This window comes from Thalia democratica, chromosome 7 (assembly GCF_965202585.1).
Source record: "Thalia democratica chromosome 7, ktThaDemo2.hap1.1, whole genome shotgun sequence".
NCBI lineage: Eukaryota > Metazoa > Chordata > Thaliacea > Salpida > Salpidae > Thalia > Thalia democratica.
The window spans coordinates 44,373,568-44,399,697 of record NC_139171.1 but is presented as its reverse complement, the minus strand read 5'-3'; positions in this window follow the sequence as shown (position 1 = coordinate 44,399,697).

The following is a 26,130-nucleotide window of genomic DNA, read 5'->3' as shown; positions in this document are numbered from 1 at the left end:
AGCTGTACGAAATATTACGAGAATATTCTAACTAAAAACCGAAATAACTCAATTAATGTACGATAAATAATGTTTATTGTAAGTATTTCGTCTTAAACCGCCGATTTTTACATCAAAAGAAGCTTTAATTCTTTAAAACTAATATTTCTTACCGAAGACGTTTATTAAATTACCTCTACGAGTTATTACAAGAATATTGTAACTAATTATCAAAATAACTTAAATAATGAACGATAAACAATGTTTACTGCAAGTATTACGTCTCAAATAGCCGATATTGACGTCAAAAGAAGTTTTAATAATTTAAAACTAATATTTCTATTCGACGAGGCTTATTTAATTAGCTATATGATATATTACATGATTATTAATGCCAATAATTAGAATAGTTCATATATTGTACAAGTAAAAAGGGTTAAGTACAAGTATTTTGTTTAAAAGAGTCTATTATAACGTCTAAAAAACTTTTAATATGTTTAAAGTTGGATTACTTACTTAAAGCTTTAAGCTTTAAGCCCGCTTGTTTAAGATCACAATAGCGGTTTCTCGCGACTATTCCTGCCTGATGAGTCCTAATAAGGACGAAACCGGTCGTAGGATTGTCTCGGATGCTGTTGTTGTTGATCTTGCGGTAAAGTTCATTGTTTATTAAGAATATTTTAACTAATAATCGAAATAACTCAAATCATGAATGATAAACAATGTTTATTGCAAGTATTTCGTCTTAAAAAGCTAATTTTGACGTCAAAAGGAGTTTTAATAGTTTAAAACTAATATTCCAAACCAAAGAGCTTTATTAAATTAGCTGTATGATATATTACAAGAATATTATAAACAAAAATCTAAATAACTCAAATAATGTACGATAAACAATGTTTATTGTAAGTATTTTGTCTTAAATAGCCGATTTTGTCATCAAAAGGAGTTTTAATACTTTTAAACTAATATTCCTCACCGAAGACGTTTATTAAATTACCTTTACAAGTTATTACAAGAATATTGTAACTAATTATCAAAATAACTCAAATAATGAACGATAAACAATATTTACTGTAAGTATTTCGTCTCAAACAGCTGATTTTGACGTCAAAGGAGTTTTAATAGTTTAAAACTAATATTTCTAACCGAAGAGCTTTATTTAATTAGCTGTACAAAATATTACGAGAATATTGTAACTAATTATCAAAATAACTCAAATAATGTACGATAAACAATGTTTATTGTAAGTATTTCATCTTTAACCGCCGATTTTTACATCAAAAAAAGCTTTAATACTTTAAAACTAATATTCCTTACCGAAGACGTTTATTAAATTACCTCTACGAGTTATTACAAGAATATTGTAATTAATTATCAAAATAACCCAAATAATGAACGATAAACAATGTTTACTGCAAGTATTTTGTCTCAAACAGCCAATTTTGACATCAAAAGGAGTTTTAAAACTTTAAAACTAATATTTTTAACGGAACACGTTTACTAAATTACCTTTACGAGTTATTACAAGCATATTGTAACTAATAATCGAAAAAACTTAAAGAATGAACGATAAACTATATTTATTGCAAGTATTTCGTGTTAAACAGCCGATTTCGACGTCAAAAGGAGTTTTAATACTTTATAACTAATATTTCTTACCGAAGAGGTTGATTTAATAAGCTGTATGATATATTACAAGAATATTAATGCCAATAACCAAAAAAATTATATAGTGTACAAAAAAAAGTTTTTAATACAAGTTTTTTTTTTTAAACAGCCTATTATAACGTCTATAGTACTTTTAAATATTTAAATTTTATTTCTAACCAAAAACGTTTATTAAATTAGCTGTACAAAAATTATACGAATATTATAACCAAAAGTCAAAATAACTCAAACAATATTCGATAAACAAATTTTATTGCAAGTATTTCGTCTTAAACAGCCAATTTTGACGTCAAAATGAGTTTTAAAACTTTAAAACTAATATTTTTAACCAAAGACGTTTATTAAATTACCTTTACGAGTTGTTACAAGTTAATTGTAACTAATAATCAAAATAACTCAAATAATGAACGATAAACGATGTTTACTGCAAGTATTTCGTCTCAAACAGCCAATTTTGACGTCAAAGGGAGTTTTAATACTTTAAAACTAATATTCCTATCCGAAGAGGTTTATTTAATTAGCTATATGATATATTACATAATTATTAATGCAAATAATCAAAATAATTCACATATTGTACAAGAAAGTATTTATTTTAAAACAGCCTATTATTACGTCTAAAGTACTTTTAATATGTTTAAAGTTGGATTACTAACTAAAGACGTTTATTAAATTAGCTGTGCTTAATATTACACCAATATTATAACCAAAAGTCGAAATAACTCAAATAATTAACGATAGACAATGTTTATTGCAAGTATTACGTCTTAAACAGACGGTTTTCACGTCAAAGGAAGTTTTGATGCTTTAAAACAAATATTTTTAACTGAAGACGTTTATTAAATTACCTTTATGAGTTATTACAAGAATATTGTAACTAATAATCGAAATAACTCAAATCATGAATGATAAACAATGTTTATTTCAAGTATTTCTTCCGTTTTAAAAAGCTAATTTTGACGTCAAAAGGAGTTTTAATAGTTTAAAACAAATATTCCTAACCAAAGAGCTTTAAGAAATTAGCTGTATGATATATTACAAGAATATTATAAACAAAAATCGAAATAACTGAAATAACGTACGATAAACAATGTTTATTGTAAGTATTTCGTCTTAAACCGCTGATTTTGACATCAAAAGAAGCTTTAATACTTTAAAACTAATATTCCTTACCGAAGACGTTTATTAAATTACCTCTACGAGTTATTACAAGAATATTGTAACTAATTATCAAAATAACTTAAATAATGAACGATAAACAATGTTTACTGCAAGTATCTCGTTTCAAACAGCCGATATTGACTTCAAAAGGAGTTTTAATAATTTAAAACTAATATTCCTATTCGACGAGGCTTATTTAATTAGCTATATGATATATTACATGATTATTAATGCCAATAATTAGAATAATTCATATATTGTACAAGTAAAAAGGGTTAAATACAAGTATTTTGTTTAAATCAGTCTATTATAACGTCTAAAGTACTTTTAATATGTTTAAAGTTGGATTACTAACTAAAGACGTTTATTAAATTAGCTGTGCATAATATTACACAAATATTATAACCAGAAGTCGAAAAAACTCAAATAATGAACGATAAACTATGTTTATTGCAAGTATTTCGTCTTAAACAGTCGGTTTTGACGTCAATTGAAGTTTTGATGCTTTAAAATAAATATTTTTTACCGTAGAGGTTTATTTAATTAGCTGTATGATATATTTCAAGAATATTAATATTAATAATCAAAGTAATTCAAATAACGTACAATAAAAAAGGGTTTGATATAGTTATTTTGTTTAAAACACTCTACTATAACGTCTATAGTACTTATAATATGTTCAAAGTTAGATTAATATTCTATGAGGGTTATTAATCCAGCTGTACAAAATATTCTAAGAACCTTATAACCAACAATCAATAAAACTTAAATACTGTACGATAAACAATGTTTATTGCAAGTTTTTTGTTTTAAACAGCCGATTTAGTCGTCAAAAGGAGTTTAAAAACTTTAAAAATAATATTTTTAACCGGAGACGTTTATTAACTAACCTTTACGAGTTATTACAAGAAAATTGTAACTAATAATCGAAATAACTCAAATAATATGATAAACAATTTTTATTGCAAGTATTTCGTCTTAAACAGCCGGTTTTGTCGTCAAAAGTAGTTTTAGTACTTTAAAACTAATATCCTATCCGAAGATGTTTATTTAATTAGCCTTATGATATAATAAAAGAATACTAATATAATAATCAAAGTAATTCAAATAAGGTACGTTAAAAAAGGGTTTAAAATAGTTATTCTGTTTTAAAAAAGCCACTTATAACGTCTATAGTACTTTTAATATGTTTAAAGTTAGATTACTAACCTAAGACGTTTATAAAATGAGCTATACATAATATTACGAGACTATTGTGATCAAAAGTCGAAATAACTCAAATAATGTACGATAAACAATGTTTATTGCAAGTATTTCGTATTAAATAGCCGATTTCGACGTCGAAAGGAGTTTTAAAACTTTGAAACTAATACTTTTAACCATAGACGTTTAATAAATTACCTTAGGAGTTATTACAAGAATATTGTAACTAAAAATCGAAATAACTCGAATAATGAACGATAAACAATGTTTACTGCAAGTATTTCGTCTCAAACAGCCGATTTTGACGTCAAAAGGAGTTTTAATGCTTTAAAACTAATATTGCTATCCGAACAGATTTATTTAATCAGCTGTTTGATATATTACAAGATTATTAATGCCAATTATCAATATAATTTATTAGTAAAATATAAAAAAGGGTTTAGTACATGTATTTTGTTTAAAACAGGCTATTATAATGTCTATAGTACTTTTAATATGTTTAAAATTAGATTACCAACGAAAGACGTTTATTAAATTAGCTATAAAAATATAACAAGAATATTGTAACTAATAATCGAAATAACTTAAATAACGAACGATAACTAATGTTTATTCCAAGTATTTTGTCTGAAAAAGCCGATTTTGACGACAAAAGGTGTTTTAAAACTTTAAAACTAATTCTTCTAACCTAAGAGGTTTATTAAGTTAATTGTATGATATATTATATGCATTTTATTACCAAAAATTAAAATAACTCAAATAATATACTATAAACAATGTTTATTGTAAGTGTTTCGTCTTAAACAGCCGACTTTGATGTCAAAAGGAGTTTTAATACTTTTAAACTAATATTTCTATTCGATGAGCTTTATTGAATTAGCTCTATGATATATTTCAAGAATATTAATATCTATAATTAAAATAACTGAAAAAAAGAACGATAAACAATGTTTATTGCAAGTATTTCGTCTTAAACAGCCGATTTTGACGTCAAAAGGAGTTTTAATACTTAACAAATAATATTCGAAACCAAAGAGGATTTTTTAATAAGCTGTATGATATACTACAATAAAATTATAACCAACATTCAAATTAACTTGAATAATGAACGATAAACAATGTTTACTGCAAGTATATCGTCTTAAACAGCCGATTTTGACGTCAAAAGGTGTTTAAATATTTTGAAAATAATATTATTAACTAAAGACGTTTATCAAATTACCTTTACGAGTTATTACAAGAATATTGTAACTAACCATTGAAATAACTTAAATAATAAACGATAAACAATGTTTATTGAAAGTGTTTCGTCTTAAATAGCCGATTTTGACGTCAAAGGGAATTTTAATACTTTAAAACTAATATTCCTATCCGAAGAGCTTTTTTAGTTAGTTGTACGAGTTACTACAAGAATATTGTAACTAAAAACCGAAATAAATCAAATCATGAATGATAAACAATGTTTATTGCAAGTATTTCGTCTTAAAAAGCTATTTTGACGTCAAAAGGAGTTTTAATAGTTTAAAACTAATATTCCTAACCGAAGAGCTTCATTTAATATTAACTAAATAAACCTCTTCGTTTAGAAATGTTAATTTTAAAGTATGAAAACTCCTTTTGACGTCAAAATCAGCTGTTTAAGACAAAACGATTGCAATAAACATTGTTTTTAGTTTATTAATTGAGTTGTTTCGAATTTTGGTTATAAAATGCTTGTAAATATCATACAGCTAATGTATTAAACCTCTTCGGTTAGGAATATTAGTTTTAAAGTATTAAAAAAACCTTTTGACTTAAAAATCAGCTTTTTAAGATGAAATACTTGCAATAAACATGATTTATCGTTATCTATTTGAGTTATTTCGATTATTAGTTACAATATTTTAGTTTTAACTCGTAAGGGTAATTTAATAAAGGTCTTCGGTCTAAAATATTAGTTTTAAAGTATTAAACCTCCTTCTGACGTCAAAATCGGCTGTGAAACACTTGCAATAAACATTTTTTAACGTTCAGTATTTAAGTTGTTTTGATTGTTGGTTATAATATTCTTGTAATATATCATACAGCTTATATAAATAAAGCTCTTCGGTTAGAAACATTAGATTTAAAGTATTAAAACTCCTTTTGACGTAATAAACGGCTGTTTAAAACGTAATACTTGCAATAACTATTGTTTATCGTAAAGGGTTTAAGTTATTCCTATTCTTGGTTATAATATTTTTGTAATAAGCGTACAGCTAATTAAATAAAGCTCTCCGGTTAGGATTATCAGTTTTAAAGTATTAAAACTCCTTTTGACGTCAAAATCGGCTGTCTATGACGAAATACTTTCAATAAACTATGTTTATCGTTCGAATTTTGAGTTCTTTCAATTTTTGGTTTTAAAATGCTTGTAATATATCAAACAGCTAATATATTAAACCTTTTCAGTTAGAAATATTAGTTTTAAAGTAGTAAAACACCATTTGACGTCAAAATCGGCTTTTTAAGACAAAATAATTGCAATAAAAAATATTTATCGTTAATTATTTGAGTTATATTTATTATTAGTTACAATTTTCTAGTAATAACTCGCGGTTTCTCGCGACTATTCCTGCCTGATGAGTCCTAATAAGGACGAAACCGGTCGTAGGATTGTCTCGGATGCTGTTGTTGTTGATCTTGCGGTAAAGTTCATTGTTTATTATCGATGGCATAAAACATCTCAACATTGTTGATGATGGCCAAAATAAATATTGGCTAAAACTGATCAAACGAGCGCGATCTACAATCTCACAACAAGCTGACAATGTCTGAGACGTTGAGCTGTGAATGATATAGCTGTGTCATTTTTTCAACTTTACCCACAAACGATCGCTTCAGTACTTAGTACTTAAGCCCGCTTGTTTAAGATCACGATAGCGGTTTCTCGCGACTATTCCTGCCTGATGAGTCCTAATAAGGACGAAACCGGTCGTAGGATTGTCTCGGATGCTGTTGTTGTTGATCTTGCGGTAAAGTTCATTGTTTATTATCGATGGCATAAAACATCTCAACATTGTTGATGATGGCCGAAATAAATATTGGCTAGTAATAACTCGTAAGGGTAATTTGATAAAGGTCTTCGGTTAAAAATATTAGTTTTAAAGTATTAAAACTCCTTTTGACGTCAAAATAGGCTGTTTTAGACGAAACACTTGCAATAAACATAGTTTATCGTACAGTATTTAAGATATTTCGACTTTCGGTTATAATATTCCTGTAAGTTTTTGTATAGCTAAATTTTTAAACGTCTTGGTTAGTAATCTAACTTAAAACATATTTAAAGTACTATAGACGTTAAATTAGGCTGTTTTAAACAAAATACTTGTATCAAACCCTTTCTTATCGTACATTATATAAAAAATTTTGATTATTGGCATAAATATTCTTGTAATTTACCATACAGCTAATTTAATAAAACTATTCGGTTAGGAATATTAGTTTTAAAGTATTAAAACTTCTTTTGACGTAAAATCGGCTATTTAAGACGAAATGATTGCAATAAACATTGTTTATCGTTCATTGTAAAAGTTACTTCGATTATTAGTTACAATATTTTAGTAATAACTAGTAAATAAAAGTTAATAAAGGTGTTCGGTTTAAAATATTAGTTTTTAAGTATTAATAACTTCTTTTGACGTCAAAATCGGCTGTTTAAGACAAAATACTTGCAATAAACATTGTATATCGTACAGTATTTTAAGTTATTTCGATTGCTGGTTATAATATTATTGTGGTATTTCATACAGCTTACTAAATAAGCATCTTAGATTAAGACTATTAGTTTTAAAGTATTAAAACTTCTTTTTACGTCAAAATCGGCTGTTTAAGACAAAATACTTGCAATAAACATTGTATATCGTTCAGTATTTTAAGTTATTTCGATTGATGGTTATAATATTATTGTGGTATTTCATACAGCTTACTAAATAAGCATCTTAGATTAAGACTATTAGTTTTAAAGTGTTAAAACTCCTTTTGACGTCAAAATCGGCTGTTTAAGACAAAATACTTAAAATAAACATTGTTTATCGTTCATTATTTGAGTTATTTTGATTATTGGTACTTATATTTTTGACATATATCATACAGTTAACTAAATAAACCCCTTCGTTTAGGAATGTTAGTTTTAAAGTAATAAAACTCCTTTTGACGTCAAAATTGGCTGTTTAAGACAAAACTATTGCAATAAACATTGTTTTTAGTTTATTTATTGAGTTGTTTCGACTTTTGGTTATAAAATGCTTGTAATATATCAAACAGCTAATTTAATAAACCTCTTCGCATAGGAATATTAGTTTAAAGTATTAAAAAAACCTTTTGACGTAAAAATCAGCTTTTTAAGACGAAATACTTGCAATAAACATGGTTTAACGTTATCTATTTGAGTTATTTCGATTATTAGTTACAATATATTAGTAATAACTTGTAAAGGTAATTTAATAAAGGTCTTCGGTCAAAAATATTAGATTTAAAGTATTAAAACTCCTTTTGACGTCAAACTCGGATGTGAATTACTTGCAATAAACATTGTTTAACGTACAGTATTTAAGTTATTTTGATTGTTGGTTATAATATTCTTATAATATTATGTACAGCTAATTAAAGAAAGCTTTTCAGTTAGGATCATTAGTCTTAAAGTATTAAAACTCCTTTTGACGTAATAAACGGCTGTTTAAAATGAAACACTTGCAATAACTATTGTTTATCGTATAGTGTTTAAGTTATTCCTATTCTTGGTTATAATATTTTTGTAATATTTTGTACAGCTAATTAAATAAAGCTCTCCGGTAAGATTACCAGTTTTAAAGTATTAAATTCCTTTTTACGTCAAAAGAAGTTTTAATACTTTAAAACTAATATTTCTATCCGAAGAGGTTTATTTAATTAGCTGTATGACATATTACAAGAATATTAATGCCTATATTTAAAATAATTCATATAGTGTATGAGAATAAAGGAGTTAATACAGGTATTTTGTTTAAAACAGCCTATTTTAACGTCTATAGTTTTTTTCATATGTTTAAAGTTGGATTACCAACTAAAGACGTTTGATATAATAGCTGCACATAATATTACATTAATATTATAATCAAAAGTCAAAATAACTCAATTAATGAACGATAAACAATGTTTTTTGCAAGTATTTCGTCTCAAACAGTCTGCTTTGACGTCAAAGGAAATTTTGATGCTTTAAACAAATTTTTTTAACCAGAGACGTTATAAAATTACCTGTATGAGTTATTACAAGAATATTTTAACTAATAATCGAAATAACTTAAATATTGAACAATAAACAATGTTTTATGCAAGTATTTCGTCTTAAACAGCCGATTTAAACCTCAAAACGAGTTTTAATTCTTTAAAACTAATATCCTAACCGTAGATGTTTATTTAATTAGCCGTATGATATATTACAAGAATACTTTTATAATAATTAAAGTAATTCAAATAGTGTACGATAAAAAAGGGTTTAAAATAGTAGTCTGTTTAAAAAAGCCTATTATAACGTCTAAAGTACTTTTAATATGTTTAAAGGTAGATTACTAACCTAAGACGTTTATTAAACTAGCTATACAAAATATTACAAGAATATTATAAACAAAATTTGAAATAACTCAAATAATGTACAATAAACAATGTTTATTGCAATTATTTCTTCTTATACAGCCAATTTTGACATCAAAAGGAGTTTTAATACTTTAAAACTAATATTCCTAACCGAAGAGCTTAATTTAAATAACTGTACGAAATATTACAGGAATATTATAACTAACAATCGCATTAACTTAAATAATGTACGATAAACATTGTTTGTTGCAAGTGTTTTGTCTTAAACAGCCGATTTTGACGTCAAAAGGAGTCTGAAAACTTTAAAACTATTATTTTCAACGGAACACGTTTACTAAATTACTTTTACGAGTTATTACAAGCTTATGTAACTAATAATCAAAATAACCTAAATAATGAACGATAAACAATTTTTATTGCAAGTATTTCGTGTTAAACAGCCGATTTCGACGTCAAAAGGAGTTTCAATACTTTATAACTAATATTCTTACCGAAGAGGTTGATTTAATTAGCCGTATGATATATTACAAGAATATTAATTCCAATAACCAAAAAAATTAAATAGTGTACAAAAAAAATTGTTTAATACAATTTTTTTTTTTAAACAGCCTTTTATAACGTCTATAGTACTTTTAAATGTTTAAAGTTATATTATTAACCAAAAACGTTTATTAAATTAGCTGTACAAAAATTATACGAATATTATAACCAAAAGTCAAAAAAAATCAAACAATGTACGATAAACAAATTTTATTGCAAGTATATCGTCTTAAACAGCCAATTTTGACGTCAAAAGGAGTTTGAAAACTTTAAAACTAATTTTTTTAACCAAAGACGTTTATTAAATTATCTTTACGAGTTATTAAAAGAATATTGTAACTGATAATCAAAATAACTCAAATAATGAACGATAAAGAATGTTTACTGCAAGTATTTCGTCTCAAACAGTCAATTTTGACGTCAAAGGGAGTTTTAATACTTTAAAACTTATATTCCTATCCGAAGAGGTTTATTTAATTAGCTATATGATATATTACATGATAATTAATGCAAATAATCAAAATAATTCACATATTGTACAAGAAAAAAGTGTTTAATACAAGTATTTATTTCAAAACAGCCTATTATAACGTCTAAAGTACTTTTAATATGTTAAAAGTTGGATTACTAACTAAAGAGGTTTATTAAATTAGCTGTGCATAATATTACACCAATATTATAACCAATACTCGAAATAACTCAAATAATGAACGATAAACAATGTTTATTGCAAGTATTACGTCTTAAACAGACGGTTTTCACGTCAAAGAAAGTTTTGTAGCTTTAAAACAAATATTTTTAACTGAAGACGTTTATTAAATTACTTATATGAGTTATTACAAGAATATTTTAACTAATAATCGAAATAACTCAAATCATGAATGATAAACAATGTTTATTGCAAGTATTTCGTTTTAAAAAGCTAATTTTGACATCAAAAGGAGTTTTAATAGTTTAAAACTAATATTCCTAACCAAAGAGCTTTATTAAATTAGCTGTATGATATATTACAAGAATATTATAAACAAAAATCTAAATAATTCAAATAATGTACGATAACGATGTTTATTGTCAGTATTTTGTCTTAAATAGCCGATTTTGACATCAAAATGAGTTTTAATACTTTTAAACTAATATTCCTCTCCGAAGACGTTTATTAAATTACCTTTACGAGTTATTACAAGAATATTGTAACTAATTTTCAAAATAACTCAAATAATGAACGATAAACAATATTTACTGTAAGTATTTCGTCTCAAACAGCTGATTTTGACGTCAAAGGAGTTTTAATAGTTTAAAACTAATATTTCTAACCGAAGAGCTTTATTTAATTAGCTGTACGAAATATTACGAGAATACTGTAACTAATTATCAAAATAACTCAAATAATGTACGATAAACAATATTTATTGTAAGTATTTCATCTTTAACCGCCAATTTTTACATCAGAAGAAGCTTTAATATTTTAAAACTAATATTCCTTACCGAAGACGTTTATTAAATTACCTCTACGAGTTATTACAAGAATATTGTAATTAATTATCAAAATAACTCAAATAATGAACGATAAACAATGTTTACTTCAAGTATTTTGTCTCAAACAGCCAATTTTGACATCAAATGGTGTTTTAATACTTTAAAACTAATATTCCTATCCGAAGAGGTTTATTTAATTAGCTGTATGATATATTACAAGAATATTAATGCAAATACTCAAAATAATTCATATAGTGTACGAGAATAAAGGGTTTAATACAAGTATTTTGTTTAAAACAGCCTTTTTTAACGTCTACAGTACTTTTAATATGTTTAAAGTTGGATTACTAACTAAAGACGTTTATTAAAATAGCTGCACAAAATATTACATTAATATTATAATCAAAAGTCGAAATAACTCAATTAATGGACAATAAACAATGTTTTTTGCAAGTATTTCGTCTTAAGCAGTCGGTTTTGACGTCAAAGGAAGTTTTGATGCTTTATCAAATATTTTTAACCAAAGACGTTATTAAATTACCTAAATGAGTTATTACAAGAATGGTTTAACTCATAATCAAAATAACTTAAATATTGAACGTAAACATTGTTTGTTGCAAGTGTTTTGTCTTAAACAGCCGATTTTGACGTCAAAAGGAGTTTTAAAACTTTAAAACTAATATTTTCAACGTAACACGTTTACTAAATTACCTTTACGAGTTATTACAAGCATATTGTAACTAATAATTGAAAAAACTTAAAGAATGAACGATAAACTATATTTATTGCAAGTATTTCGTGTTAAACAGCCGATTTCGACGTCAAAAGGAGTTTTAATACTTTATAACTAATATTCCTTACCGAAGAGTTTGATTTAATAAGCTGTATGATATATTACAAGAATATTAATGCCAATAACCAAAAAAACTATATATAGTGTATAAAAAAAAGTTTTTAATACAAGTTTTTTTTTTAAAACAGCCTATTATAACGTCTATAGTACTTTTAAATGTTTAAATTCTATTTCTAACCAAAAACGTTTATTAAATTAGCTGTACAAAAATTATACGAATATTATAACCAAAAGTCAAAATAACTCAAACAATATTCGATAAACAAATTTTATTGCAAATATTTCGTCTTAAACAGCCAATTTTGACGTCAAAATGAGGTTTAAAACTTTAAAACTAATTTTTTTAACCAAAGACGTTTATTAAATTACCTTTACGAGTTGTTACAAGTTAATTGTAACTAATAATCAAAATAACTTAAATAATGAAAGATAAACGATGTTTACTGCAAGTATTTCGTCTCAAACAGCCAATTTTGACGTCAAAGGGAGTTTTAATACTTTAAAACTAATATTCCTATCCGAAGAGGTTTATTTAATTAGCTATATGATATATAACATAATTATTAATGCAAATAATCAAAATAATTCACATATTGTACAAGAAAGTATTTATTTTAAAACAGCCTATTATAACGTCTAAAGTACTTTTAATATGTTTAAAGTTGGATTACTAACTAAAGACGTTTATTAAATTAGCTGTGTATAATATTACACCAATATTATAACCAATACTCGAAATAACTCAAATAATGAACGATAAACAATGTTTATTGCAAGTATTACGTCTTAAACAGACGGTTTTCACGTCAAAGAAAGTTTTGTAGCTTTAAAACAAATATTTTTAACTGAAGACGTTTATTAAATTACTTATATGAGTTATTACAAGAATATTTTAACTAATAATCGAAATAACTCAAATCATGAATGATAAACAATGTTTATTGCAAGTATTTCGTTTTAAAAAGCTAATTTTGACGTCAAAAGGAGTTTTAATAGTTTAAAACTAATATTCCTAACCAAAGAGCTTTATTAAATTAGCTGTATGATATATTACAAGAATATTATAAACAAAAATCTAAATAACTCAAATAATGTACGATAAACAATGTTTATTGTCAGTATTTTGTCTTAAATAGCCGATTTTGACATCAAAAGGAGTTTTAATACTTTTAAACTAATATTCCTCACCGAAGACGTTTGTTAAATTACCTTTACGAGTTATTACAAGAATATTATAACCAAAAGTCGAAATAACTCAAATAATGAACGATAAACAATGTTTATTGCAAGTATTACATCTTAAACAGACGGTTTTCACGTCAAAGAAAGTTTTGATGCTTTAAAACAAATATTTTTTACTGAAGACGTTTATTAAATTACCAATATGAGTTATTACAAGAATAATGTAACTAATATTCGAAATAACTCAAATCATGAATGATAAACAATGTTTATTGCAAGTATTTCGTCTTAAAAAGCTAATTTTGACGTCAAAAGGAGTTTTAATAGTTTAAAACTAGTATTCCTTACCGAAGAGGTTGATTTAATAATGTTTATTGTAAGTATTTCGTCTTAAACCGCCGATTTTTACATCAAAAGAAGCTTTAATACTTTAAAACTAATATTTCTTACCGAAAACGTTTATTATATTACCTCTACGAGTTATTACAAGAATATTGTAACTAATTATCAAAATAACTCAAATAATGAACAATAAACAATGTTAACTGGAGGTATTTTGTCTCAAACAGCCGATTTTGACGTCAAAAGGAGTTTTAATACTTTAAAACTAATATTCAAATCCGAAGAGGTTTATTTAATTAGCTGTATGACATATTACAAGAATATTAATGTCAATACTCGAAATAATTCATATAGTGTACGAGAATAAAGGGTTAAATACAAGTATTTTGTTTAAAACAGCCTATTTTAACGTCTATAGTACTTTTAATATGTTTAAAGTTAGATTACTAACCTAAGACGTTTATTAAACTAGCTATACAAAATATTACAAGAATATTATAATCAAAAGTTGAAATAACTCAAATAATGTACAATAAACAATGTTTATTGCATTATTTCATCTTAAACAGCCAATTTTGACATCAAAAGGAGTTTTAATACTTTAAAACTAATATTCCTAACCGAAAAGCTTAATTTAAATAGCTGTGTGAAATATTACACGAATATTATAACCAACAATCGCAATAACTTAAATAACTGTCCTAAACAGCCGATTTTGACGTCAATAGGAGTTTTAAAACTTTAAAATCAATATTTTCAACGGAACACGTTCACTAAATTACCTTTACGAGTTATTACAAGCATATTGTAACTAATAATCGAAATAACTAAAATATTAAACGATAAACAATGTTTATTGAAAGTATTTCGTCTTAAACAGCCGATTTTGACATCAGAAGGAGTTTTAATACTTTAAAACTAATATCCTAACTGAAGATGTTTATTTAATAAGCTGTATGATATATTTTAAGAATATTAATATTAATAATCAAAGTAATTCAAATAACGTACAATAAAAAAGGGTTTGATCTAGTTATTTTGTTTAAAACAGTCTACTATAACGTCTATAGTACTTATAATATATTCAAAGTTAGATTACTAACCTAAGAGGTTTATTAATCTAGCTTTATAAAATATTCCAAGAACATTATAACCAACAATAAATATAACTTAAATACTGTACGATAAACAATGTTTATTGCAAGTTTTTTGTCTTAAACAGCCGATTTTGACGCAAAAGGAGTTTAAAAACTTTAAAACTAATATTTTTAACCGGAGACGTTTATTAAATTACCTTTACGAGTTATTACAAGAAAATTGTAACTAATAATCGAAATAACTCAACTATTATGATAAACAATTTTAACTGCAAGAATTTCGTCTTAAACAGCCGATTTTGTCCTCAAAAGGAGTTTTAATACTTTAAAACTAATAAACCTAACCGATGAGGTTTATTTAATAAGCTGTATTACATATTACGAGAATATTAATGCCAATACTAAAAATAATTTATATAGTGTACAAGAAAAAAGGGTTTAATACAAGAATTTAGTTTAAAATAGCCTATTTTAACGTCTATAGTACTTTTAATATGTTTAAAGTTTTATTACTAACTTTAGACGTCTATTAAAATAGCTGTACATAATATTACATCAATATTATAACCAAGAGTCGAAATAATTAAATAATGAACGATAAACAATGTTTATTTCAAGTATTTTGTCTCAAACAGTCGGTTTGGACGTCAAAGGTAGTTTTTATGCTTTAAAACAAATATTTTTAACCGAAGACGTTTATTAAATTACCTTTACGAGTTATTACAAGAATATTTTAACTAATAATCAAAATAACTTAAATAATGAACGATAAACAATGTTTATTGCAAGTATTTCGTCTTAAAAAGCTAATTTTGACGTCGAAAGGAGTTTAAATAGTTTAAAACTAATATCCTAACCAAAGAGCTTTATTAAATTAGCTGTATGATATATTACAAGAATATTTTAAACAAAAATTAAAATAACTAAAATAATGTACAATAAACACTGTTTATTCTAAGTATTTCGTCTTAAACCGCCGAATTTGACATCAAAAAGAGTTTAAATACTTTAAAACTAAAATTCCTTACCGTAGACGTTTACTAAATTACCTTTACGAGTTATTACAAGAATATTGTAACTAATTATTAAAATAACTCAAATAATGAACGAAAAACAATATTTACTGCAAGTATTTCGTCTCAAGCAGCTGATTTTGACGTCTAAGGAGTTTTAATAGTTTCAAACTAATATTTCTAACCGAAGAGCTTTATTTAATTAGCTCTACGAAATATTACGAGAATATTATAAACAAAAATCGAGATAACTCAAATAATGAACGATAAACAATGTTTATTGTGAGTATTTCGTCTTAAACCGCCGATTTTTACATCAAAAGAAGCTTTAATACTTTAAAACTAATATTCCTCACCGAAAACGTTTATAATATTACCTCTACGAGTTATTACAAGAATATTGTAACTAATTATCAAAATAACTAAAATAATGAACGATAAACAATGTTAACTGGAAGTATTTTGTCTCAAACAGCCGATTTTGACGTCAAAAGGAGTTTTAATACTTTAAAACTAATATTCCTATCCGAAGAGGTTTTATTTAATTAGCTGTATGACATATTACAAGAATATTAATGCCAATACTCAAAATAATTCATATAGTGTACGAGAATAAAGGGTTTAATACAAGTATTTTGTTTAAAACAGCCTATTTTAACGTCTATAGTACTTTTATTATGTTTAAAGTTGGATTACTAACTAAAGACGTTTATTAAAATAGCTTCACATAATATTACATTAATATTATAATAAAAAGTCGAAAAAACTCAATTAATGAACAATAAACAATGTTTTTTGCAAGTACAATTGTCTTAAACAGTTGGTTTTGACGTAAAAGGAAGTTTTGATGCTTTAAAACAAATATTTTAAACCAAAGACGTTAATAAATTACCTTTATAAGTTATTACAAGAATAGTTTAACTCATAATCGAAATAACTTAAAAATTGAACGATAAACAATGTTTATTGCAAGTATTTCGTCTTAAATAGCCGATTTAAACGTCAAAAAAAGTTTTAATACTTTAAAACTGATATCCTAACCGTAGATGTTTATTTAATTAGCTGTATGATATATTACAAGAATACTATTATAATAATCGTAGTATTTCAAATAGTGTACGATAAAAAAGGGTTTAAAATAGTTATTCTGTTTAAAAAAGCCTATTTTAACGTCTATAGTACTTTTAATATGTTTTAAGTTAGATTACTAACCTAAGACGTTTATTAAACTAGGTATACAAAATATTACAAGAATATTATAATCAAAAGTTGAAATAACTCAAATAATGTACAATAAACAATGTTTATTGCAAGTAATTCATCTTAAACAGCTAAATTTTGACATCAAAAGGAGTTTATTATAGAGGAGTTAAAAAACTTTAAAACTAATATTTTTAACCGGAGACGTTTATTAAATTACCTTTACGAGTTATTACAAGAAAATTGTAACTAATAATCGAAATAACTCAACTATTATGATAAACAATTTTTATTGCAAGTATTTCGTCTTAAACAGCCGATTTTGTCGTCAAAAGGAGTTTTAATACTTTAAAACTAATAAACCTAACCGATGAGGTTTATTTAATAAGCTTTATTACATATTACGAGAATATTAATGCCAATACTAAAAATAATTTATATAGTGTACGAGAAAAAAGGGTTTAATACAAGAATTTAGTTTAAAACAGCCTATTTTAACGTCTATAAGACTTTTAATATGTTTAAAGTTATATTACTAACTTTAGATGTCTATTAAAATAGCTGTACATAATATTACACCAATATTATAACCAAAAGTCGAAATAACTCAAATAATGAACGATAAACAATGTTTATTGCAAGTATTTTGTCTCAAACAGTCGGTTATGACGTCAAAGGTAGTTTTGATGCTTTAAAACAAATATTTTTAACCGAAGACGTTTATTAAATTACCTTTATGAGTTATTACAAGAATATTTTAACTAAAAATCGAAATAACTATAATATTAAATGATAAACAATGTTTACTGAAAGTGTTTCGTCTTAAACAGCCGATTTTGACATCAGAAGGAGTTTTAATACTTTAAAACTAATATCCTAACCGAAGATGTTTATTTAATTAGCCGTATGATATAGTACAAGAATACTAATATAATAATCAAAGTAATTCAAATAACGTACGTTGAAAAAGCGTTTAAAATAGTTATTCTGTTTTAAAAAAGCCTCTTATAACGTCTATAGTACTTTTAATATGTTTAAAGTTAGATTACTAACCTAAGACGTTTATAAAATTAGCTATACAAAATATTACACGAATATTGTGATCAAAAGTCGAAATAACTCAAATAATGTACAATAAACAATGTTTATTGTCAGTATTTTGTCTTAAATAGCCGATTTTGACATCAAAAGGAGTTTTAATACTTTTAAACTAATATTCCTCACCGAAGACGTTTGTTAAATTACCTTTACGAGTTATTACAAGAATATTATAACCAAAAGTCGAAATAACTCAAATAATGAACGATAAACAATGTTTATTGCAAGTATTACATCTTAAACAGACGGTTTTCACGTCAAAGAAAGTTTTGATGCTTTAAAACAAATATTTTTTACTGAAGACGTTTATTAAAATACCAATATGAGTTATTACAAGAATAATGTAACTAATATTCGAAATAACTCAAATCATGAATGATAAACAATGTTTATTGCAAGTATTTCGTCTTAAAAAGCTAATTTTGACGTCAAAAGGAGTTTTAATAGTTTAAAACTAGTATTCCTTACCGAAGAGGTTGATTTAATAATGTTTATTGTAAGTATTTCGTCTTAAACCGCCGATTTTTACATCAAAAGAAGCTTTAATACTTTAAAACTAATATTCCTTACCGAAAACGTTTATTATATTACCTCTACGAGTTATTACAAGAATATTGTAACTAATTATCAAAATAACTCAAATAATGAACAATAAACAATGTTAACTGGAAGTATTTTGTCTCAAACAGCCGATTTTGACGTCAAAAGGAGTTTTAATACTTTAAAACTAATATTCAAATCCGAAGAGGTTTATTTAATTAGCTGTATGACATATTACAAGAATATTAATGTCAATACTCGAAATAATTCATATAGTGTACGAGAATAAAGGGTTAAATACAAGTATTTTGTTTAAAACAGCCTATTTTAACGTCTATAGTACTTTTAATATGTTTAAAGTTAGATTACTAACCTAAGACGTTTATTAAACTAGCTATACAAAATATTACAAGAATATTATAATCAAAAGTTGAAATAACTCAAATAATGTACAATAAACAATGTTTATTGCAAGTATTTCATCTTAAACAGCCAATTTTGACATCAAAAGGAGTTTTAATACTTTAAAACTAATATTCCTAACCGAAAAGCTTAATTTAAATAGCTGTGTGAAATATTACACGAATATTATAACCAACAATCGCAATAACTTAAATACTGTACGATAAACAATGTTTGTTGCAAGTGTTTCGTCCTAAACAGCCGATTTTGACGTCAAAAGGAGTTTTAAAACTTTAAAATCAATATTTTCAACGGAACACGTTCACTAAATTACCTTTACGAGTTATTACAAGCATATTGTAACTAATAATCGAAATAACTAAAATATTAAACGATAAACAATGTTTACTGAAAGTATTTCGTCTTAAACAGCCGATATTGACATCAGAAGGAGTTTTAATACTTTAAAACTAATATCCTAACCGAAGATGTTTATTTAATAAGCTGTATGATATATTTTAAGAATATTAATATTAATAATCAAAGTAATTCAAATAACGTACAATAAAAAAGGGTTTGATCTAGTTATTATGTTTAAAACAGTCTACTATAACGTCTATAGTACTTATAATATATTCAAAGTTAGATTACTAACCTAAGAGGTTTATTAATCTACCTTTACAAAATATTCCAAGAACATTATAACCAACAATAAATATAACTTAAATACTGTACGATAAACAATGTTTATTGCAAGTTTTTTGTCTTAAACAGCCGATTTTGACGCAAAAGGAGTTTAAAAACTTTAAAACTAATATTTTTAACCGGAGACGTTTATTAAATTACCTTTACGAGTTATTACAAGAAAATTGTAACTAATAATCGAAATAACTCAACTATTATGATAAACAAATTTAACTGCAAGAATTTCGTCTTAAACAGCCGATTTTGTCCTCAAAAGGAGTTTTAATACTTTAAAACTAATAAACCTAACCGATGAGGTTTATTTAATAAGCTGTATTACATATTACGAGAATATTAATGCCAATACTAAAAATAATTTATATAGTGTACGAGAAAAAAGGGTTTAATACAAGAATTTAGTTTAAAATAGCCTATTTTAACGTCTATAGTACTTTTAATATGTTTAAAGTTTTATTACTAACTTTAGACGTCTATTAAAATAGCTGTACATAATATTACATCAATATTATAACCAAGAGTCGAAATAATTAAATAATGAACGATAAACAATGTTTATTTCAAGTATTTTGTCTCAAACAGTCGGTTTGGACGTCAAAGGTAGTTTTGATGCTTTAAAACAAATATTTTTAACCGAAGACGTTTATTAAATTACCTTTACGAGTTATTACAAGAATATTTTAACTAATAATCAAAATAACTTAAATAATGAACGATAAACAATGTTTATTGCAAGTATTTCGTCTAAAAAAGCTAATTTTGACGTCGAAAGGAGTTTTAATAGTTTAAAACTAATATTCCTAACCAAAGAGCTTTATTAAATTAGCTGTATGATATATTAGAAGAATATTTTAAACAAAAATTGAAATAACTCAAATAATGTACAATAAACACTGTTTATTCTAAGTATTTCGTCTTAAACCGCCGAATTTGACATCAAAAAGAGTTTAAATACTTTAAAACTAAAATTCCTTACCGTAGACGTTTACTAAATTACCTTTACGAGTTATTACAAGAATATTGTAACTAATTATCAAAATAACTCAAATAATGAACGAAAAACAATATTTACTGCAAGTATTTCGTCTCAAGCAGCTGATTTTGACGTCTAAGGAGTTTTAATAGTTTCAAACTAATATTTCTAACCGAAGAGCTTTATTTAATTAGCTCTACGAAATATTACGAGAATATTATAAACAAAAATCGAGATAACTCAAATAATGAACGAAAAACAATGTTTATTGTGAGTATTTCGTCTTAAACCGCCGATTTTCACATCAAAAGAAGCTTTAATACTTTAAAACTAATATTCCTCACCGAAAACGTTTATAATATTACCTCTACGAGTTATTACAAGAATATTGTAACTAGTTATCAAAATAACTAAAATAATGAACGATAAACAATGTTAACTGGAAGTATTTTGTCTCAAACAGCCGATTTTGACGTCAAAAGGAGTTTTAATACTTTAAAACTAATATTCCTATCCGAAGAGGTTTTATTTAATTAGCTGTATGACATATTACAAGAATATTAATGCCAATACTCAAAATAATTCATATAGTGTACGAGAATAAAGGGTTTAATACAAGTATTTTGTTTAAAACAGCCTATTTTAACGTCTATAGTACTTATATTATGTTTAAAGTTGGATTACTAACTAAAGACGTTTATTAAAATAGCTTCACATAATATTACATTAATATTATAATAAAAAGTCGAAAAAACTCAATTAATGAACAATAAACAATGTTTTTTGCAAGTACAATTGTCTTAAACAGTTGGTTTTGACGTAAAAGGAAGTTTTGATGCTTTAAAACAAATATTTTAAACCAAAGACGTTAATAAATTACCTTTATAAGTTATTACAAGAATAGTTTAACTCATAATCGAAATAACTTAAAAATTGAACGATAAACAATGTTTATTGCAAGTATTTCGTCTTAAATAGCCGATTTAAACGTCAAAAAAAGTTTTAATACTTTAAAACTGATATCCTAACCGTAGATGTTTATTTAATTAGCTGTATGATATATTACAAGAATACTATTATAATAATCGTAGTATTTCAAATAGTGTACGATAAAAAAGGGTTTAAAATAGTTATTCTGTTTAAAAAAGCCTATTTTAACGTCTATAGTACTTTTAATATGTTTAAAGTTAGATTACTAACCTAAGACGTTTATTAAACTAGGTATACAAAATATTACAAGAATATTATAATCAAAAGTTGAAATAACTCAAATAATGTACAATAAACAATGTTTATTGCAAGTAATTCATCTTAAACAGCTAAATTTTGACATCAAAAGGAGTTTATTATAGAGGAGTTAAAAAACTTTAAAACTAATATTTTTAACCGGAGACGTTTATTAAATTACCTTTACGAGTTATTACAAGACAATTGTAACTAATAATCGAAATAACTCAACTATTATGATAAACAATTTTTATTGCAAGTATTTCGTCTTAAACAGCCGATTTTGTCGTCAAAAGGAGTTTTAATACTTTAAAACTAATAAACCTAACCGATGAGGTTTATTTAATAAGCTTTATTACATATTACGAGAATATTAATGCCAATAGTCAATATAATTCATTAGTAAAATATAAAAAAGGGTTTAGTACAAGTATTTTGTTTAAAACAGGCTATTATAATGTCTATAGTACTTATAATATGTTTAAAATTAGATTACTAACGAAAGACGTTTATTAAATTAGCTATAAAAATATTACAAGAATATTGTAACTAATAATTGAAATAACTTAAATAATGAACGATAATTAATGTTTATTCCAAGTATTTCGTCTTAAAAAGCCGATTTTGACGACAAAAGGTGTTTTAATATTTTTAAAACTAATTCTTCTAACCTAAGAGGTTTATTTAGTTAATTGTATGATATATTATAAGCATTTTGTAACCAAAAATTGAACTAGCTCAAATAATATACTATAAACAATGTTTATTGCAAGTGTTTCGTCTTAAACAGCCGATTTTGACGTCAAAAGTAGTTTTAATAGTTTAAAAATAATACTCCAAACCGAAGAGGTTTTTTTAATAAGCTGTACGATATACTACAATAACAATATAACCACCAATCGAAATAACTTAAATACTGTACGATAAACAATGTTTATTGCAAGTATTTCGTCTTAAACAGCCGATTTTTACGTCAAAAGGTGTTTAAATATTTTGAAAATAATATTATTATCTGAAGACGTTTATCAAATTACCTTTACGAGTTATTACAAGAATATTGTAACTAACCATTGAAATAACTTAAATAATAAACGATAAACAATGTTTATTGCAAATATTTCGTCTTAAATAGCCGATTTTGACGTCAAAGGGAATTTTAATACTTCAAAACTAATAATCCTATCTGAAGAGCTTTTTTAATTAGCTGTACGAGTTATTACAAGAATATTATTAACAAAAACCGAAATAACTCAAATCATGAATGATAAACAATGTTTATTGTAAGTATTTCGTCTTAAAAACCTAATTTTGACGTCAAAAGGAGTTTTAATAGTTTAAAACTATAATTCCTAACCGAAGAGCTTTATTTAATTAGCTGTACGAAATATTACAAGAATATTATTAACAAAAATCGAAATAACTCCAATAATGAACGATAAACAATGTTTATTGTAAGTATTTCGTCTTAAACCGCCGAATTTTAAATCAAAAGAAATTTTAATACTTAAAAACTAATATTTCTTACCGAAGTCGTTTAATAAATTTTCTTTACGAGTTATTACACGAATGTTGTAACTATATATCAAAATAACTCAAATAATGAACGATAAACAATGTTTACTGCAAGTATTTCGTCTCAAACAGCGATTTTGACGTCAAAAGAAGTTTTAATACTTAATAAGTAATATTTCTATCCGAAGAAGTTTTTTTTTATTTGCTGCATACATGTTACAAGAATCTTAATGCCAATACTCAAAATAATTCATATAGTGTACGACAAAAAAGGGTTTAATACAAGAATTTAGTTTAAAACAGCCTATTTTAACGTCTATAGTACTTTTAATATGTTTAAAGTTGGATTACCAACTAAAGACGTTTATTATAATAGCTGAACATAATATTACATTAATATTATAATCAAAAGTCAAAATAACTCAATTAATGAACGATAAACAATGTTTTTGCAAGTATTTCGTCTTAAACAGTCGGTTTTGACGTCAAAGGAAGTTTTGATGCTTAAACAAATATTTTTAACTAAAGACGTTATAAAACTATCTTTATGAGTTATTACAAGAATATTTTAACTAATAATCGGAATAACTTAAATAGTTAACGATAAACAATGTTTATTGCAAGTATTTTATCTTAGACAGCCGATTTAAACGTCAAAACGAGTTTTGATACTTTAAAACTAGTATCCTAACCGTAGATGTTTATTTAATTAGCCGTATGATATATTACAAGAATACTATTATAATAATCAAAATAATTCAAATAGTGTACGATAAAAAAGAGTTTAAAATAGTTATTCTCTTTAAAAAAGCCTATTTTAACGTCTATAGTACTTTTAATATGTTCAAAGTTAGATTACTAACCTAAGACGTTTATTAAACTAGCTATACAAAATATTACAAGAATATTATAAACAAAAAGTGAAATAACTCAAATAATGTACAATAAACAATGTTTATTGCAAGTATTTCGTCTAAAACAGCGAATTTTGACATCAAAAGGAGTTTTAATACTTTAAAACTAATATTCCTAACTGAAGAGCTTAATGTTAATAGCTGTACGAAATATTACAGGGTAATTATAACCAACAATCGCAATAACTTAAATACTGTACGATAAACATTGTTTGTTGCAAGTGTTTCGTCTTAAACAGCCGATTTTGACGTCAAAAGGAGTTTTAAAACTTTAAAACTAATATTTTTAACGGAACACGTTTACTAAATTACCTTTACGAGTTATTACAAGCATATTGTAACTAAAAATCGAAGAACTTAAATATTGAACGATAAACAATGTTTATTGCAAGTATTTCTTGTTAAACAGCCAATTTCGACGTCAAAAGGAGTTTTAACACTTTATAACTAATATTCCTTACCGAAGAGGTTGATTTAATAAGCTGTATGATATATTACAAAAATATTAATGCCAATAACCAAAAAATTTAAATAGTGTACACAAAAAAGTGTTTAATACAAGTTTTTTTTTTAAGACAGCCTATTATAACGTCTATAGTACTTTTAAATGTTTAAATTTTATTTCTAACGAAGAACGTTTATTAAATTTGCTGTTCAAAAATTATACGAATATTATAACCAAAAGTCAAAATAACTCAAACAATGTACGATAAACAAATTTTATTGCAAGTATTTCGTCTTAAACAGCCAATTTTGACGTCAAACGTAGTTTTAAAACTTTAAAACTAATTTTTTTAACCAAAGACGTTTATTAAATTACCTTTACGAGTTGTTACAAGAATATTGTAACTAATAATCAAAATAACTCAAATAATGAACGATAACAATGTTTACTGCAAGTATTTCGTCTCAAACAGCCAATTTTGACGTCAAAGGGAGTTTTAATACTTTAAAACTAATATTCCTATCCGAAGAAGTTTATTTAATTAGCTATATGATATATTACATGATTATTAATGCCAAAAATCAAAATAATTCACATATTGTACAATCAAAAGTGTTTTATACAAGTATTTATTTTAAAACAGCCTTTTATAACGTCTAAATTACTTTTAATATCTTTAAGTTTGGATTACTAACTAAGGACGTTTATTAAATTAGCTGTGCATAATATTACACCAATATTATAACCAAAAGTCGAAATAACTTAAATAATGAACGATAAACAATGTTAATTGCAAGTATTACGTCTTAAACAGACGGTTTTCACGTCAAAGGAAGTTTTGATGCTTTAAAACAAATATTTTTAACTGAAGACGTTTATTAAATTAATTTTATGAGTTGTTACAAGAATATTGTGACTAATAATCGAAATAACTCAAATAATGAACGATAAACAATATTCACTGCAAGTATTTCGTCTCAAACAGCTGATTTTGACGTCAAAGGAGTTTTA